Genomic DNA, 7,989 nt, shown 5'->3' on the forward strand with positions numbered 1-7,989 from the left:
CATATCACCCCATGATCTTTTACCGTGTTTTGTCCTCACTCGCATAGTTCCAACAATCACTTCTCGGAAAGTCATCCATCTTGAGACTACTCCAGCTCAAGCACGCTTAACTCTAGAGTTATCTCAGGACCCTTTGACAGAAAAGATAAGTGCACTTTGGTGACATAGGTGGCCAAATCAATTCTTATAAACCTCTGCGCAAACTAGGGTGTCACAGCTCCTCTCCCCCACCGGAGTCAAGCATAAAAGTGTGCAACATGACCTCCCATACAACGCTTCATAAGGAGTCATACCAATACTCGTCTGATAGCTATTATTGTAAGCAAACTCTTACAAGGTTCAGGTGATCGGCCCAATGACCACCCCAGTTCAACACCCACATCCTCAGCAAGTCAACCAGAATCGGAATCGTACTCTCTGACTGCCCATCTGTTTGAGGATAATAAGCTGTAATAATATCCATCTTAGTGTCCAACTCTGCCTGAAACGCCCTCCAAAACGATGAAGTGAACTTGAAATCCCTGTCGGACATTATGCTCACAGGCACACCATCTAACCTCACAATCTCCCTCACATATTGTTTAGCCAAGACTGCTGCTCCATCTGTGATTTTAATGACCAGAAAATGTGCAAACTTGGTCAGACGATACATAATCACCCACATAGCATCCATAGTCCGTGACATAAGCAAACCAACCATGAATACCATCGTGATCATATTCATTTCCACTGTGGAATGGGTAAACTCGACAACATGCCACCCGACACCTGATACTCAGCCTTCACTAGCTGGCAGGTATCACACCTCGAGACACACCTAGCGACATCCCTCTTCATCTCGACCCGGTGATAATACCGTTTGAGGTCACAGTACATCATGGTTGCTCCTGGATGAATAGAGAACTTGCTCGAGTGAGGCTCCCTCAGAATGTCCTACCCCTCAGTCCCTCATCATTCGGCACACAAACCCGACCATGCACAAGGATAATCCCATTAGCAGAGACCTGATACTTAGAACCCGCAGTCTTAGAGGCATCCATCAACCCCACATCACTCTCCTGAGTCAACCGCACTCTGCTCAGAAGATCCGCTCTGTCAGCTTCCTCCAATCCTAATGGCTCTTGTGAAATAGCACATAACCTCAAAGTACTGATCTCAGTATCTCACTCACCAGAGACTTCATATCCTGCTCCTGAGCAGAATCCGCCCGCTTCATGCACAAAGCATCTGCCACAAAGTTATCGGTTGTGCCATACCCGCAAAACCGCTCACAAACTTTCTATAGTACCTTGCCAACCCAAGGAAACTCCTGATCGCTGTGGCGTTTTGCGGTCTAGGCTATTCCCTGGTGACCTGAATCTTCTCTGGATGCACAAAAACTCCTGATGCAGAAACAACATTCCCCAAGACACTCATCTCCTTTTGCCAGAAACTGCACTTGCTCAGCTTAGTGAAAAGCTTATGCTCCTGCAGCTTCTTGAGAACTGCTCTCAGATGGATCTCATGCGCCTCTGGACTCTTAGAATACACCACGATTTCATCGATGAAGATGATGACAAACTCATCCAAAAACTCCTGGAACACGCTATTCATCAACCTCATAAATGCAGCTGGTACATTGGTCAAACCGAAGGACATCACCACGAACTCATAGTGCCCATACCTCATCCTGGAAGCTGTCTTCTTGACATCCAGCTCATCTATCGAAATCTGATGGTAACCCGACGCTAAGTCAATCTTGGGAAACTAAATAGCACCGCTCAGCTAATCAAACAACTCATCGATCCGCGGAAGAGGGTACTTGTTCTTCATAGTGACTCGGTTCAAACCCCGATAATCTATACACTGGTGGAAACTTTCGTCCTTCTTCTTAAAAAACAACACTCATGCTCCCCGCAACAAAGTACTAGGAAGAAGGAATCCCTTGCCCAACAAGTCCTCCAACTGCTTCTTCAGCTCTGCCATCTCTGTTGGAGCCATCCTGTAGGGTGTCTTTGATAATGGCATAGACCCTGGTTCCAACTCAATCGTGAAGGGATCAGACCGAGATGGTGGTAACCCCTGCAACGACTGAAAAACATCCTCAAACTCCCGAACCACAGGGATCTCACCCACAGCAACCTACCCTACAGACTCCGGCATCGAAATCGTAGCCAAATATGCATTTGGCCCTTCCGGATCATCTACTCCGCTTGCACAGCTGAGATAACCAATCTCCCCTCCCTCATAAAACCAATTCCTCCCCCCGGCATCTCAAATACAACTATACCCCGATGACAATCCAGATGTATTCTATATCGGTGCAACCAATCCATGCCCACTATCATGTCATATAGCTCTACAGGACTGATATCCAGATCTGCCGGCATCGATTCTCCAACCACCTGTATATCTACATCTCTTGTCTGTCCATGGACCTGAATCATCCCGCCTCTAGCAACCTTCAAGGTTCTGAAACAAATCATTAGGAGGGAGGAAAAAGTTGTAATCAATAATCAATCAAATGAATAAAAATAGTCTTAATCATAGTCAAAGGTACATGAGTTCCTCGAAGAAGCAACTCTCGTACAAATAGCAAAAATACTCAAAATTATATATGCACCAGATTTATTACAAAAAATCGCTACCTGTAATGAATAAACAAAGCTAAGTAATTGATTTTGATTTCGTCAAGCGGTTACCTACTGAAGTCTGAGCAAAGCATTAGAGAAAAAGCAAAAACAAATGAGTAACCTTCCAAGACTTATTTGGATTGGAATATTTCCAAGTCACCAATAACCCATGATCGTGGAACCAAGTTTTGTCAGCTGGCCAAAGAAGACATATTATCCCATGATAAAATTTCATGTAACTTCAATTAGGACATGGCAATTGAAAGATATATATGTGCAGAGTTAATTTCAAAGGTCATTCCAACAAGTATCCCTTTCAAATTCAAGAACCTCACTTAAGGAAATATTGATATAGTCTTTGCATTCTGATCATTTATCATATTCATTACATTTAAACTTATCTAATTATAGAGAATAAGTCCTAACTATCTTAAACCCTCAAAGAGCCCATAAAAGAAATTTTACGCCTTCACTTTCTTGAATATGTCCTTGCTCACAAAGTCGACATGTAAGCTAGAAATAAACCAAAATAATCAATGACTCAAAGCTCAATACACTGGAGGAAAATATGTCATGTGGTGTTTCGGCTTACAATGTCATCTAGTGGCCCACTATGACTCTCCGAATATTTTTTCAAATCTTCATGAATTCCTGCATATCTTTCAGATTCAAGGTGATACATATCAAACACAAAACTAAAAGACTAAAACATTATATTATGTATCATATACTTCATCCATTTTAAAATAGGATAATATTACTGAATACCACAATTTTTACTTAAAACTCAGAAAATACCACAATGTCAGAGAAGTGTGGTAACTACCACTTTCCGTATGGGCAACATGACAGAAGTGCCCTCAAGATATAGGCAGGAAATCTGTATTGCCGACAACAAGCTTGTATAGGTTGGGAACAAATCCATGAGTAGGCAATGATGGAGTCATAATCTCATACAATAACATGTAATTTTATTGAACGACATGAGATTTCACTAAATTGGTCGTAATCTCATACAATAACATGTAATTGAGTAGGCAATGATTGAGTCATAATCTCATACAGTAACAAGTAATTTTAGTGAACAACATGGGATTTTAATAAAAGGGTCGTATTCTCATACAATATTATGTAATTTTAGTAACCAATTTGGGATTTAAATAAATGGGCTAAAGTGTATACCGAAGTCGAGGAAGATGGTCAACAATCGAGTGGTAGGGCAGCAACCACGAGAACAAATACAGTCTTTTTCATTGTAAAGCATGTTATTTTAGGAAAATACGGTCATCATTATATTGCAAGTTGCGTTGCTTAAGAGTTGATAGAATTGTAGAAAAAAATATTATGTTGCATTGGGTGAAGTTTGTTGTGAAAAATAAATGTTGGTGAATTGTATTATAGATGTGTTTTGGCAAAACACATGTTGTAAATGACAGTTGTATGTTAGTTGATATGCGAAACAATAATCATTAGTTACATGGTTTTTTACCCTACAACATTTTGTTTACTAATAAAACATAGACAGAGTGACACTAATAACAGGTTTTTCACCCAGGATATCAATTCCCTATGCAGTTGTAATACAAAGAGTTATCAATCCAAATAGTTGTTTATGCTAGCAGGAAGGATGCAATCAGAACAATGCAAGTCAAGTCAAGCAATTATGGGTTTTATCTAACAATCCTAAAATAATAAAAGAAAAGAATATAAACAAAGAATCACACGACCTAAGCACTCAATGCAAGCAATCGAGTACAAGATCGGGTGGGGTGATCGAGTAAGCAAATGAAATATGAACAACTTGAGGGGTTACTCGATGATGGTTATTGTGTACCTGATTGGGTAAGAGATCGAGTGATGAATGAAAATGCAAGCAATTAAAATACAAAAGCTTCTAAGGATGGGGCAATCGAATCCTAAGTGTTCCTAACCAGTACAGATGCCTTACATGCCTCAAGCAAATATTTCCTAGACAATGAATCTCTAAAATCTTGTTAAAACACTCGTGCTAGAAACAATCAACCTTGATCACTCCCCTACCCAACCCTCGTTGGAGAAACATGACCAAGCAGACATTAAGATCCGATTCATTATTGTCAGTAAACCCCTTACTCATCTAATCTCTTAGGCTAAGTGAGTAAACCTCTAGCATTGGTTGATTCAAGCATCTCATCTACACCTCTCGGTGGTAAAACACCTTAAATCTAATCTCACCCTCTCGATTTGTTGACAGCATTAAGAACACCAATCTAGAAGGAAATGTATTAAACATATTCAATCAACTAAGACATCCTAACCGATCAAGAACACAAAATCATCTATCCCATCCCTAGAAACTTTACTTCACTACTCGGAAATCATAGCAAGAAACATATCAAATATGAAGGAAAATTGCATTATATTAAACGATAAAGTAGAAGGATAAGAGTACAAGAAAGAAATCTAAAGAAATGATTAAAAGTTATGAAACAAAATCCAAAACAAAAGAGAAAAGTGTTTGAGTTGCTCAGTTCTCTCACAGAAGCTCTCGCTCTCTGGTTTGAGGGTCTGCGGCGTGCTCCTTTGCGAGGAAGGAGAGGAGGGATTTATATATGGAAACCCCTTTGACCGAGCTTCCCAGACCTGCCCGATGGTCCACTCGATGGGGTACACGAGGATGAAGTCGGGTTACTCCTCGGATAGATCTTCGGGTTGTTCTTCCGGCTCTTGGATCCTTCTCGATCGTGTTGGGGTTTGGACTTGTTCTTTCAGCTTGATGGCTCTTTCGGGTACATGCTCGAGTTTGTCCTTGTTTTTCCCCATTCTAGGCTCTTAAGCACCTGTTTTCATCCAAAATATGCAAATGCAAAAATGCAACACCCTAAATGGCTTAAAAGTGAATTCCTACAATTAATGACCTAAAAATGCTAAGTTAAGGGTATGAACAATGCAAAATATGGACAAATAATGATGCTAAAAACATGTAAACTAGAGAGTTATCAGACACCTACCTACTATATATGTTCCCCATATGATGTTAGCCTACCTAACGCCAACAATGTAATTATAACACCCCTTGAGGACAGCTATTGTACCAAATGTGGTATTTTCTTAATTATGTTCTGTTTTTATGCTATATACTACATATTCTCTTTAAAATATTTGATATGAAATGTGGAACCGCCCATAGTTAGATTTTTTAAATAATATATATGATTTATATTTGATATAAAAAATTCATCTAATCATGAACAAGACTGCATAATATAGTGATCACAAATTATTAAATGTACTAATTTTCCATATGAAAAAAAATCTCTATAGCACCTTACTAGCTAGTAAGTAAGTTAGAATTTTATTATTTCGATTCTTAGAGCATCACCAATGGAAGACTGTTATTTTTAGGCTCTTATAGTTTTTTTAAGAATAATTTTTGTACTTTTAGAAGATAAGAACTTTTATAAGGTTGAATAATACTATCCACCTCCAATGCTAAAACTGTGAGGTTCTTATTGATCAAATAATATTCCAAACTGATCTCTCTTGGCAAAAAATATGGTAAACTCAGCAAAATTAGATCATATTCGTTTTGAGTTCCCTCTGTGTCAACGGAAGCCACTTTTCCATTTTCTCCTTTTATGTTTGTAGGTAGCTGCATAATGAATATATCAATGGCAATGAGAGACATAGTACTTCAATAGTTAAATGCTGAAAGAAAGTAAAGTCTCATCTCATGCATCTGCAAGGTGAACACGACCCAAAAAAATGATTCATATTGAGAGAGTAGGAAATAAACAACAAACCTTCGTAGTGACACAAAGGGTATGTGCTAACTGAGTTTTCCCAGACCTGGAGTGATGTTAAACTCTATTAGAATAAAACTAATTGACTGGAACTGTAGTGATTTTCACAACTGATTTTCTCTACAAAGAAAAACCAACTTGAAGGTTTCAATATCTAATATATGAAATGTTGAATAAGCCATCAAAATTTCATGGTTCTGTAAGTGGGGTAAAGCAACAAGACTTAGATGCAAGACAAACTTCTAGACCTGAGTAAAATCAATGAGTCTGAGTGTCTGACCTTAAGAAGAGCATCACTTCCAGTGAGAACATGTTTGAAGATCTTTTAACCTTAAGAAGAGCATCACTCGAGCTTCTATCTTTGCATCTAGCATAGCCTACGAGAATAATTTATATTGCCAACATGTGGTTTCAAGAGCAATGATACATAGTTAGTCTAAATTGCTCTTATATCTTAGTAAAATCTAAGTAAGAAACGATTGAATTCAAGGTAGTGACCGCCCGTTTAGACCTTGTCCAGTTAAAACCTGTTAAAGTTGAAGCCCGTTTGTTTTAAACCCGTTAAAATTTTATTAACCCGTTTACACCCGTTTAACAAGAACTTTATACAAACTTGCTATATCGGATCATTCCCAAGTCTGCAAAGACTTGGGAGTTAGCAAACATCAATAACCATTGAATTCTTCTTGCTCCCTCCTTCACACACACACACTGCTCCCAAGTCCTCTCACTTCTTCTTCTTCCCTCAGAGACAATTGCTTAACCATTCTGCAACACATCAATAACCCACAAATCAGATCAAAAACTACAAAGAAACTACAATGAACATGATTAGATATAGGCATATAGCAAACATCAATAACCCACAAATCCAATTCAAGGAAACTACAAGGAAATTACAAACGTCACTATCAAAAACTACAAGGAAACTAGAATGAACATGATCAGATATAGCAAACGTCAATAACCCACAAATCCAAACTCAACAAAACTACAATAAACCCACAAATTAAAACGAAAAATAGAACCTGATTACTCCCTGTGTTTTAAGCATCTTTTTCATCATCTTCTTCTTCTATGTTACCTGTTAAAAATGTGAATTAATTGTAAAGCCCTTGCAAGCTCAAAAATACCCTGCAGAAAGCTTGAACATTCAAATTAATTACCTTCATAATCTGCAAAACCTCTTAACCATTTACGAGTACAAAGTAGAGCTTGGACATTCTTTGGAAGCTAACGGTTTCTATATGGAGTTAACACTCGAGCTCCAATACTGAACACCGACTCTGAGGTAACTGTGGCGATAGGTATGCTTAGCAGATCACGTGCTGATAGTAAGATTTTCACCCAGGGTATCAATTCCCTATGCAGTTGTAGACAAAGGGTTATCAATCCAAATGGTTGTTATGCTAGCAGATAAGATATGATCAAAACTATAAAAGCCAAGCCAAGCAATAGTTGGGTTTGATCTAACAATCCTAAAATAAACTAAAGACAGCAAATGAACAAGAGCCACACGACCTAAGCACTCAATGCAAGCATTCGAGTACAGGATCGGGTGGAGTGATCGAGTAAAGAAAGAAAGCAAGAACAGC

The 7,989-nt window shown here is 38.6% G+C and overlaps 1 long non-coding RNA gene across 1 annotated transcript; it reads right to left on the minus strand.

Annotated features, from left to right (window-relative positions):
- Positions 1 to 7,121: 7,121 nt before the first annotated feature.
- On the minus strand, positions 7,122 to 7,717 carry LOC147920892 (uncharacterized). Its single transcript, XR_015590740.1, has 3 exons — positions 7,561 to 7,717; positions 7,423 to 7,478; positions 7,122 to 7,162 (listed from the first exon to the last, which is right to left on the minus strand). It is a non-coding gene; the product is annotated as an uncharacterized LOC147920892 (long non-coding RNA).
- Between the last annotated feature and the right edge of the window lie 272 nt (positions 7,718 to 7,989).

Source organism: Camelina sativa, chromosome 19, assembly GCF_030686135.1.
Source record: "Camelina sativa cultivar CO46 ecotype springtype chromosome 19, ASM3068613v1".
Classification (NCBI taxonomy): domain Eukaryota; kingdom Viridiplantae; phylum Streptophyta; class Magnoliopsida; order Brassicales; family Brassicaceae; genus Camelina; species Camelina sativa.